The following is a 12,717-nucleotide window of genomic DNA, read 5'->3' as shown; positions in this document are numbered from 1 at the left end:
AATGAATGTCCAAACAACAAAAGGATGTGTTTTGGGTGTAATGAAGAGGGGCACATTTTGAAAGACTGTCCGAAGAAGAAGGAGGCAGCAAAGCCCAACATTCCACCAAAGCCGAAGGCGAGGGCCTTCCAGATGACACTTGAGGCTGCGAAAGATGAAGCTGATGTCGCTTCAGGTACCTTTCTCGTAAACGAATTACCTGCTCATATATTGTTTGATTCTGGAGCCAACTACTCCTTTATTTCGCATGAGTTTGGTAGAAAGCTAGCTTTGCCTGTTGATAGACTAAATAATGCTTTATTAGTCGAAGTAGCTAGTGGCAAGTTTGTACCTGTTAGCCATCGTATGAAAAACGTCTTGATCGACCTTAATGGGAATAAGTTTCTCGAGGAATTATTGCCTATCGAACTAAATGGTTTCGACATCGTCTTGGGAATGGATTGGCTTAGCGCCAATGATGCCGAAATTTTGTGCAAGAAGAAGATAGTTAAAGTAAACCCGCCTGGGAAAGATTCGTTTATGGTGTATGGGGACAAACGCAGAGTGAATTATGGAATCATTTCTCTAATGAAAGCCAGAAAGTGTTTGACCAAGGGATGTAAATCATATTTAGCATTCGTGATTGATGCTAAGAAGGAAAAGAAGGTGATGCAGAGCATTCCAGTGGTGTGTGATTATCCGGAAGTATTTCCCGAGGATCTTCCTGGATTACCACCTGATAGACAAGTGGAGTTCAGAATAGACTTGTTACCAGGAACCACGCCAATAGCAAAAGCACCTTATCGATTAGCACCGACGGAGATGAAGGAGCTGATGATGCAACTTCAGGAGTTATTGGACAAAGGTTTCATTAGACCTAGTTCATCGCCCTGGGGAGCTCCGGTGTTATTTGTAAAGAAGAAAGATGGAAGTATGAGAATGTGCATAGATTACAGAGAGCTGAACAACGCAACAATAAAGAATAGATATCCGTTGCCGAGGATTGATGACCTGTTTGATCAATTGCAAGGTTCGAGCTATTTCTCGAAGATCGATCTTAGGTCAGGATATCATCAGCTGAAAGTAAGAGAGCAAGATATCGAGAAGACTGCATTCAGAACTAGATATGGACACTACGAGTTCTTGGTTATGTCGTTTGGACTAACCAATGCTCCAGCAGCGTTCATGGATTTGATGAATAGGGTTTGTAATCCTTTCCTTGATAAATCCGTGATAGTGTTCATAGACGACATTCTGATCTACTCGAAAAGCCAGGAGGAGCATGGCAGACACTTGCGAGAAGTGTTAGAAGTTTTGAAGAAGGAGAAGCTTTATGCGAAGTTCTCCAAGTGTGATTTTTGGATTCGTGAGGTCCAATTCTTGGGTCACGTGGTCAACCAAGAAGGGATAATGGTTGATCCAGCGAAGATTGAAGCTGTGACGAAGTGGGAACAACCGAAAAGTCCCACGGAGATTCGAAGCTTTTTAGGATTAGCCGGATATTACCGAAGGTTTATCCAAGGCTTTTCTTCGATTGCTATTCCATTAACAGCTTTGACCCACAAAGGAGCTACTTATGCTTGGAGTGAGAAGCATAAAGAAGCATTCGAGAAGTTAAAGAAGAAGCTATGTGAGGCACCGATACTTTCTCTACCCGATGGAGTCGAAGACTTCGCTGTTTATAGCGATGCGTCTGGTGTTGGATTGGGTTGTGTTTTGACCCAAAGAGAAAAGGTGATAGCATATGCGTCTCGACAGTTGAAAGAGCATGAAAAGAATTACCCGACTCATGATTTGGAGTTGGCAGCGATAGTTTTCGCTCTGAAAATATGGAGGCATTACCTCTATGGCACGAAGTGCAAACTTTTCACTGATCATAAGAGTCTCCAATACCTCTTTAATCAGAAAGAATTGAATATGAGGCAACGACGCTGGCTAGAATTACTTAAAGACTACGACTGCGAGATACTTTACCACCCCGGTAAAGCTAATGTTGTTGCTGATGCTCTCAGTCGGAAAGTCAATCTTGAAAGGAAGTGGCCAAGAGCGTTGAGAATTGAAGTTGTCTCGACTATTGTGGAAAGTATAAGGAAAGCTCAAGAGGAAGCTTCTGAGAAAAATGACCGAAAGGAGGAACGTTTGGGTAAAACGTTGGTGTTTGGTACTAACGGTCATGGACTGAAGGTATTCCAAGATCGTATTTGGGTACCTAAGTCAGGAGGAATTAGGGATCTTCTGATGGAAGAAGCTCACAAGACCATGTACTCGATTCATCCGGGTAGCACTAAAATGTATAGGGACCTGAAACCCTACTACTGGTGGCCGACGATGAAGCTTGATGTTGCAAAGTATGTGGCCGAGTGTGTGACTTGTGCGAGAGTCAAGACACAACATCAGAAACCGTACGGGAGTTTAGAACCTTTGCCTGTGCCTATGGGTAAGTGGGAAGACATTGCTATGGATTTTGTCACTAAACTGCCCAGAACAAAGAATGGTCACGACATGATTTGGGTGGTCGCTGATCGATTCACTAAGAGTGCGCATTTCATAGCGGCCAGGGAGAAATGGTCTATGGAGAAGCTTGCGAATTCTTACGTAAAGGAAATTGTGAGACTTCACGGTGTTCCGTTAACGATCGTATCGGATCGTGATAGCCGTTTCACCTCAAGGTTTTGGAAAAGTCTACAAGAGGAAATGGGTACCAAGTTATGTTTAAGCACAGCTTACCATCCGCAGACTGATGGTCAGAGTGAAAGAACAATACAAACACTTGAAGATATGCTGAGAGCATGTACCTTGGAATTCCTAGGTAATTGGGATGAACATTTACCGTTGGTAGAATTTTCCTATAATAATAGTTTTCACTCGAGCATTAAGATGGCACCTTATCAAGCTTTGTATGGACAGAAGTGTCGTACGCCGTCTTGTTGGCTTGAGGCTGGGGAAAAGCAGTTTATGGGACCGGAGATGGTTCATCAAACTGCTGAAAAGTTGAAAATAATTAGGGAAAGAATGTTAGCAGCTCAGGATCGTCAAAAGAGCTATGCTGACAAGAAGCGAAGACCGATGACTTTTGAGGTTGGAGATTCGGTTTTGCTTAAGGTCTCGCCGTGGAAGGGACTTATAAGATTTGGTAAAAGGGGAAAGTTGAGTCCAAGGTTTATTGGACCGTTTAAAGTCCTTCAGAGGATTGGAAATCAAGCTTACAAGCTCGAATTACCCGAAGAACTGAATGGAATTCACAACACCTTTCATGTGTGTTATTTGAGGAAGTTCACGGGAGAAGTTCCCGATATAATTCCAATTTCTGAATTGAGAATTGATGAGAACAAAAGGTTGATTGAAGAACCAGAGGCAATTGTTGACCGAAAGACTAAGAAGTTGCGACGCAAAATGGTTGGATTAGTGCTTGTCCGATGGAAACACACGAATGGGCCGAATCTCACCTGGGAGACGGAGAGTGACATGTTGAGTCGCTATCCGCATTTGTTTGTTGATGTGTGATTCCGGGGACGGAATCATTCTAAGGTGGGGAGAATTGTAACGCCTGTGTTTCGGGCTTGCCACTTCTAGCAATATAATAGTCTAGGTTAACCTTTGTAACCCGTTTTGAAATAATAAAAGTGTATTATTTGAGTATTATGTGTTTTGTGCTTAATTGCTTAATTATGTGGTTTGATTAATTAAGAATAAAAATAAGCGTCAAAATTTAAGTGTAAAATAAACTTAATATCTTTGGTTAATGTTGTAGTAATTGAAACGAGGTTTCCGAATATATATAGAACGCCCAAATCTGACTTCGTATGAGGAAGTTATGATTTATCGAAGTTCCGGCTTAGCGATATACAGCCTGTTTTACTCGATTTGAGATCGAGCGGTTGTTAGCCGAAGCAATCTAAATGAGAATCGAAGATCTCATTGTTGGTATTGAAACGATAAAAAAGTTAGGCGAGAACGGACGTCAAACGAAGAAGTTATGAATTTATAACGAAAGTTTCTGTCCCGGCCTATTAAAAATAATTAATAAAAATAAAGTCAAAATTAGCCGACGGAGTCTAAACGAAAGTCGTAGAGCATGGTCTCACCTTCGCGTGGATATAAAGAACGTTGAAAACGGAGTTCGTATGAAGAAGTTATGAATTTCCGAAGTTTATTAATCATTTTATATTTATTTTTAATTCAAAATCGGAAGCATTATCCGAAGCCGAGTCACCGGTGTGATCCGGAGTACGCCCCGCGTACGAGGTTACGCTACCGCGTACTCAGCATAGTGTCGACACTTCGGATGACGCATGCAATGACGATTTCGGACGCGTACGCGCTGCGTACGCCTGTACGCCCCGCGTACTCTGAGGCTCCAGCCTCTATATAAAGGATCCGAAGACAGCCTTCTTTGTTGTTCATTTTCTTCTCTTCTCTCTAGTCTTTTGCATCGTTTTTCGTGCCGAAGCTATCCCGAAGTCCCGGTATCATACTCTAGCCCCGAGGCAAGTCCCGAGATCCCGAAGATCCCGAAAAGTGTGGTTCCCGAGTCGAAGCTCTGCCCGCGAGAAGTTCAATTTTCGAGGAGATCTTCCAGATCTGCTGAGGAATACTACTTCTATAAGCCGTAGTGCTGTCCGATCGTCTTCTGATCAAGTGAGTGTGTAGTTATTTCTTCTAATACAATAATACGAAGTATTTTATATAAAAATACGTGCTATGTGTATATATTTGGTTGTGTTATGTGTGAATGAGTATTTACTCTCTTCTATCTTATAGATCTGCTTATTTCTTTATGAGATACGTGTTATGTGTGTGTGTGCCTCATCTGTTATGTGATATATGTGTTGATTAAAGCATGCTATACAGGTTTTCTTTAAACTATGTATACAAATGCATATTTTTATCTACTAATATGTTGGGTAGAACATGGGTAGACAGTTGGTGTGTAATAAACAGATGAGAGGCCTCGTTGTTGTTTGATTGAGTCATCTAGCGGAGTTTAGATGACGACCACTGGCTATTCTAGACAGTCTTGTGGAAACATTAGCAGGTTCGCCACCTGTAGGTGTTAATGAACTTGGGTGTTCATTCGCTGTACTCCATCCCCCTCATGGTTGCCTTATTTGACTTATATTGCTGAGGTACCCCCGAAGCATGTGTTGTCGCCCCGATGAAATATTCTTAGACTAGGTCCCTTATGTTAGTTGTTTTAGGGACATTTAAGTGAGAATAACGGGAATGGGTAATTGGGTTATTGTTGGTTGGTGAAAATTAAATATGATATTTATTGTGGGTTGAAAACCCTATATGCTCACCAGGCTCCCAAGCCTGACCCACTCAGTTTTAAATTGTATTACAGGTAGTGGCGGAAGGGCATGAGATGGATGAACCATCAAGTTGTTTTGTTTACAAGTATGCATATGTTTATATTTGTTATATGACTTGTAATGTATTCGTTTATGCTTATTGGTCTGTATCGGAACATGACACCCCGAGTTTTGATTATAATGAAAATACATTTCTTTTATGAAATGCTTCGGTAAACAATGTTTTATCATGTTTTGTTTTTGGGAACAAATTCCGCAACTCTTTCAAATCAAAAGGATTTACTCTGAAAATATTTAAAAGCATAAATGAAAATCGGTCTTTTCTGGCCGAGATTTTGGGGATGTCACAACACCTCTGCAGATCAGTTATAGAAGTTATAGACGTATTTAAGTGGTTTTTTTGTGAGTTCGTGAGTTTCAATTACCAGTAGAAGTTGTTTTTTCGTTGTGTTTGTGAAGAGTGATTTGTAAAATGAGTTTTATTATTTTGTGCACGGGAGGATCGTGACAGTTAGTTAATAGAGATGAGGTTTACGTTAGAAATAATGAGAAGAACTATGGTTTAAATCTTCCTCCTAACATTGACCATGAAATGTTATTACAAATGGTTAGAAGTGAGGCAAGTGTGTTAAATAGTCATATATGTTTGTCTTTTAAATACCCGAAGTTAGGGTATGTCATGGAGCTTGGAGATGAAACTGATGTATTTCAATTAAGACATGTAATGTATGAATCAAAGAAGACGGTGCATTTGTATTTAACGGTGGTAGGTGAAGAAGTTGAAGAACAAGCAGTTAACAACCAGTTTAATCCAGCAAAAACTAATAGAGGTCGTAGAGAAAACCAATGTGATGGAAACCATTCAAGGGGAAGAGGAAATGAAGCGCCAGTGGGTTATGAAAAAAAAAGTTTCGGTTACTGATAAATTGTACGTGTCTAATAATGATATTTTGTATCAGATAATGATAAAGAAGCAAAAGTGGTCATGAATGAATTACAACGTCAAAATTTGTTCGAGTTTGGAGAAGTTCCTGAAATTGATTATCGAAGATGTGAGGAGAAAATCAAATGAAGGGTGGTCGGATAATGAGTACACGCAATGAAAACTGATTTTAATCAATGGTATTGTATTCCTTCTATTCCTGATTGTCTAAAACCTATTCTTGAACCTTGGCCATTTCACAGTTTAGGTCTGAATGATAAATTATTTGTCAATAAAACCTATAACCCCAAAAAGGAGCTAGCATTTGCTGTTAAATTCAAAGCTGTTAGAGAAAAGTTTCCGATAAAGGTTGAAAGATCTTCAAAATCTTGGTACCAGGTTGTTTGTATGCAAGAAAACTATCATTGGCGAACAGAAATGTTTGAAATTAAGATGTTTAATAACGAGCATACATGTTCTTCATTACTTATACACCCAAATCATAGGCAAACAAATAGCGAGGTTGTGGGAACCATAATACATGACATTATGGGTCAAGGAAGTTTGAGAGTTTGGAAACCTAATAATATAATTAGAGATATGAATGCTTTGCTACACATAAATATGAGTTATTCACAAGCGTGACATGCTAGAGAATTTGCTTTGTGATTGGTGTTGGGGACCCCAAAGAAAGTTTCTCCAAACTTCCAGTTTATTTTCACAATCTGAAGAAACATAATCTTGGTACTGTGACATACATAAAAACTGATTCGGAGCATCGTTTTGAGTATTGCTTTTTCGCTATTGGATGTGCGGTAATATATTTTTAAATATATTTGTTATTTTCTTAAATGTTTATAAACAAAATATATTGTTGATATATTAATGGTTTTTATATTTTTGTTGCAGATAGGTGCTTTCAGAGAGTGTTGTAGAAAAGTTATTATTATGGATGGTGCTCATTTGAAGGGAAAGTACAAATGCATCATCTTGCATGTAGTAGTCATGGATGAGAACAATCAAATTTTGCCTATTGGGTATGGAATTTGCCCAAAAGAGACTACGGATTCTTGGACATGGTTTCTTGAAAAACTACATGAATGCATTGGTGATGTGGAAGGTCTAACAATGGTCACATATCGAGCACCCGCAATTGCTGTAAGTAGTCAAAATGTTTTTCCAAATCCTCAACATGGATTGTGTGGTTTTTATCTAATAGGAAACATAGTCCACACCTTTGGAAAAAAAACAACAATTTTGTTTTGGAAGCTGGTAAGAGCTTACAAAACTACTGAGTTTGAATTCTATTGGGGGAGACTTCGTAATATAAGAGATGATGTAGCGACATATCTCAGTTAAATTCCACGTGATAAATGGACCATAATGTATTGCCCTACTACGAGGTATGATTATATGACCTCAAATAGTGCGGAGTCCATGAATGTTGTATCAAATAAAGCAAGGAAGTTTCCTATATTACCACTTCTTGAGTTCTTTCATGAACTTATGCAGAAATGGTTTTACAAACGGCGGATGGCTGCAGGTATAATTATGTTTAATTTTAAATTATATGAAAAATGTCATATATAATAATATATGTTTGTTTTAACAGAAAAAAGTACAACAATACTTACGAAGTAGGCTGAAGATATGGTTAAAAAAAATAAAATAGGGGATTCAAGGATGGCCGGTATTCGGGGTTGACAATACAACATATCAAGTGCATGACTTCAAAAGTGGCGGCATAGTGAATTTGAGGGAAAAGACTTGTTCTTGCAAATATTGGCAACTAACTGGTTCGCCATGTGGTCATGTGATAATGGTTTTAACGCACCTGAAAAATGATCACTGTGGGCATATGACTATAGATGCTTATAAAATTGAAACATATCGAAGAACGTATGAACATGTTGTATACCCTCTTTCAGAACTTAGTGATTGGGAGGTTCCGGATGACCTTATGGTTGTTAACCCTCCTGTGATAGAAATACGTCAAGCCGGTAGACCAAAAAACACCAATCGTATTCCCTCTCAAGGTGAGGAACCAAAAATAAGAAGGTGTAGTAGATGCCATAGCACAACCCATAATGAAAGGATGTGTAAGGAAATCGTTCCAAAGAACCAAAGTAAAAGTAAAAAATATATTGGGGCGTTAGGAAGTGGGACAAAAACGACAAAAGAGGAACCGACACAAGCGACTGAAAACCAATGGCAATATGAGCCAGAGAACCAATGGAAGCAACATACCGAACAACAATGGCAGCAACAACAACACAACCAATGGACACAACAGACAGAACATCAATGGCAACAGCAGCCAGACAACCAATGGACACAACAGAACGAACATTAATGGCAACAACAACCAGACAACCAATAGACACAACAGACCGAACATCAATGGCAACAGGAGCCACAGAACCAAAGGACACAAGTTTGTTGTTAATAATGTTTTGGAACGTATTCATCAATTTATCGGGGAAAATCATTCTGGTGGAAATGGGTTTTTGGTGCTGGCAGTAACCAAATTTGTAATTTATTACTTATGAAAACCAACCATGTTCTTTCTTACAATGGATCTACAGATGGGGGTTATTTTAGGTATAAATGTAAGGTTGTTGCTGGCATTTCTCATACAGTTGATGTTGATGAGTTAGCAAATTATGAGGCAAAACTAATGATGTCAGTTGATGATGGTAATATAATTGCATATGGAGAGCCAACTAAACCTTTTCAGAGTTACAATGAATTTGATGAAGAAGATACTGAAGGTGAATAGGAAGAAGCTAATCCCTTACAACCCCAAAAACCACAAGATGGAAAGTTTCCTTTTATTTTCCTGATTCTGAAGAAACATAAACCACCCATTAAGGTATGCCCGAACCTTTACCATTGCCCGAATTAGCTCAACAAAAATGTAAATATGTCATAGCCCACAATTATACATGCTATGTGAAGTTATACCAACTCTTCAAAAGCAAAGAATTTAAGTTGGATTTAGGATTCAAAAGTGTTACTGAAGGCTTCCAATATAAAGTGAAAAAATTCACAACAAACATGTTTGAAGTTGTTTGCTTTATGGATAACTGTGATTGACAGATACAGGCAACAAAACATAATACTACTTATACATTTCAAGTGGTCAAACTATCGGAGAAACACACCTGCTCAAAGACACAACTACATCCACATCACCGACAAGCCAACAAAAAGGTATTGGGTCACTTATTGAAGGGCATATTAGCTGATAGTACATGTAATATGTTGCGGGGGGAAACAGATAAAACAAGCTTTAAATGACCATCTTAGTGTACGTATTTCATACTGGCAAGCATGAAGTGTTAAAATATATGCTCTAAATCTGTTGAGAGGGACCCCTGAAGAAAACTTTCGTAAAACTACCTTTATATTGTTACAACTTGGAGCAGAAGAATCCAGGGACGGATACACATATAAAGACGAGTTATGACAACAAATTTGAATACTTTTTCATGGCTATCGGTTGTGCAATAATATTCTTATATAACACGACTTCTTTATATTTAATATTGTTTGACGTGTGTTCACTTTAATGAGTAATATTAAATACTTTTTGGGTTCGAGCATTTCCATAACATCCCGTTTAAACGAAATAATTAAAATAATAAACTCGAGACCCCGAGAAGTAATTTTATTAATTTATTATATTATTATAGCCCAAAATCGAATAATAATTACCTGGGATTGGTTTCGGGAAGTCAAATGGTAAGATTTGAACTTCCAGAGGTTAAAAGTGTAATCTTGGGATTTATTTTGCAAAGGATTCTAGAATTCAGGGGTGTTTTGGTATCATTTGGACTTATACTGAAAAGATTCTTGGGGGCAGGGACTAAATGGTAAGTTCTGGACCTAACTTGAAAAGGGTTTTTTATAAGAAGGGCCATTTGGTAACAATTGGATCTAAATTGAAGGGAAAATATGATGGAAGGGCTATTTTCATCGTTATGGGAAAATGTTATAAGGGAGTCGGGATATAAAACCCGCTACCCTCCCAAACCCTAACCCTAAACTGGTTATGATGCAGCCGTCACCCCTCTACTTCCATCCAGCTGCCACCCTCCTCTCATCCGATCTCCGGTGCCACTTCCCTTTTTCCGTTCAAGCCACAACCACCTCCGTCGAGGTCGTAAGTCACAAGACGCCGCCACAGTGCTGTTGTTGGAGGTTTTGGACCGCCGAGACCAAACCTTCAAACGATGTTGGAGACCGCTGCCTTGCTCCTCCATCTCGTCATCGTAGCGCTGCCACAGTTGGTGGTTGAGAGCTGTAGAATCATGTCGTCTCTCACGTGTGTGAAGTATTTCCGGGTAATGAATCAAGAAACAACCGCCGCCACCACCTTGAGGTGGTGGCTTTCATCGCGAAACGTTGTTGCCGTCGTGCTACCCCCTTTCTGTCGCCATTAGCCACCGTGAAAGGTGGCTGTGGGCGTGTTGTGGTGTGCGGGTTAGTGTGTTGTGATGTTATGGGGCTGCAGGAGAGTCTTTTGGCCGGAGATAAGAAGAAAACCATGCTGCCACCACTGTGAGGTGGTGTATGCCATCCCAAATCCGCTGTTGTCGCCACCGTGAGCCACCAGGTGGGTGGCTAGAGTGTGTTCTATTTTTGTAGTGTGGATTTGGGTGTTTTGTTTAATCGGGGTTCTCGGAAAAGCCACCGCCACCACAGTGAGGTGGTGGCTGCCGCCACGTGCCACCGCCGACCACCACAAGGGTGGGTGCATGTATGTTTGTTTTAGTGTAGTGCGTGTGTTTATTTTTGGAAGTTCATTGTAAAAATTGTAAATGGGATAATGGAGTGAAACTCAAAACCACCACCTTGCGGTGGTGGCTGCCGCCTCCTGCCACCGTGTTGGGTGGCGGTGTGCCTTGTTGTGTTTTGGCTAGTTTGGAATTGCATGGTCAAATGGGCCCAATAAAAACCTAATGGGCTTAATGATATTCCAGTGGGCCTTATAGGCTCAATAAAGCCCTAATTGATCTAAAAGCCCAACCATTTGATTAATGGGCTAGTATTGGGTTGGAAACCCTAATTAGGGTTTGGAAAATCCTAATGCCAATGAAACCCTAATTTTGGGATTGATTGGGACCACACGAGAATTATTTAATAAATCTAAGATATTAATTAATTATTAAACTTAAAATATTGAATTATTATCGTTGGCAAATTAATTTAAGGTAATAGTTGACTTAATGAATTAAGTCCTGAATGGGTTAAGTAGGAACACATAACCCTAATTGTCATTTTATGTAAAACCCTAATTTCACTTGGGCTTTGGGTGGGGCCTTTCCATTTGGCTTTGGTAATTGGATTATTAATGGACCATCCAAGAATGATCATATGAACTAAAATATGTTGATGGACTTTAGGGTAAGGCCCATATAAGGGGTTAGGACCAATTTGGAAAATTGGGCCATAGATGGCCTAAAGTTTGGGTCTTTATGATTATATGTTATTGGGTCATAGGAATATCAGGAGTTTGGACCAGAATAATTGGATGGGCCTTAAGGAAAGACGATGTAGAGGTCTGGGCCCAATTTGGAAAATTGGGCCATGTGTTGGGCTTTTGCCCATTGGTTGACTATTGGGCCTTTGGAGTGTGAGTTGGACCTTAGGATTGGAACCCAATTATTAATTGGGTGTTGTTTGATGTTGACAGCTTGTGAATCTGTCAACCAGTAGCTGGAGTTTTGTCTGTGGGACTACAGAAGTACCAGGTGAGTTATCCTCACTATATCAACAGGGTCTAAGACACCATTGCTGCCCCTTTAGATTGTTATTCTGGTTATAGTATGCTTGTATGTTGTTATGGTCTGTTAAGTGGTATCCTGGTAGACAGGATATTGTTATGCTATTATGATCTTGTAACATCCGGGATTTCAGGTATTATTTTTATCATTCATTTTGGAGTCTAAGAGAGAGATACTCGACGAGTTGATGCCTAGACTCGTCGAGTAGGGTCGCGTGGTGATGACTGGATTAATGAGTGGACTCGATGAGTCGGTGAGGGGACTCGACGAGTCCGTGCTTGCGACTAAAACCCTAATTTCCTGAGTTTGAGCCATATTTTAAAAACCTTATAGCCCTTCATTGGGGCTACCTTCGTCCTCGAGAGCACCAGATCACCTAAGAGTCCTTGTGAGTGAGAAAAGAGGCCATTGTTCATCATCCTTGTGTGTTTTAGCAAGAAGGGAAGAAGAAGGTCAAGCTAAGAGAGTTGGAGAGCTTGGATCTACTTTCATTTGGGCAGAGGAAGCTATTTGAGGCATTAATCAGAGCTTATTCTCGTGTTCTTGTTGATATAGTCAAATCTAGGGTTTCTTCATGCCTTGATTAGCTTGTATTTGGAGAGTGAGAGGTCCCATGGGGAATTGGTACCAAGATCTGGACCTTAGAAGTTCCAGAGAGTCCCAAATGCTCTACTTTATGCCTTTCCTCTTGAGTTGTGGACTTAGGTTACCATTT

The sequence above is a fragment of the Lactuca sativa genome, chromosome 8, assembly GCF_002870075.4.
Source record: "Lactuca sativa cultivar Salinas chromosome 8, Lsat_Salinas_v11, whole genome shotgun sequence".
In the NCBI taxonomy this organism is placed as follows: domain Eukaryota; kingdom Viridiplantae; phylum Streptophyta; class Magnoliopsida; order Asterales; family Asteraceae; genus Lactuca; species Lactuca sativa.
The sequence above is the reverse complement of the archived record's forward strand: the minus strand, read 5'-3'. Positions refer to the sequence as shown.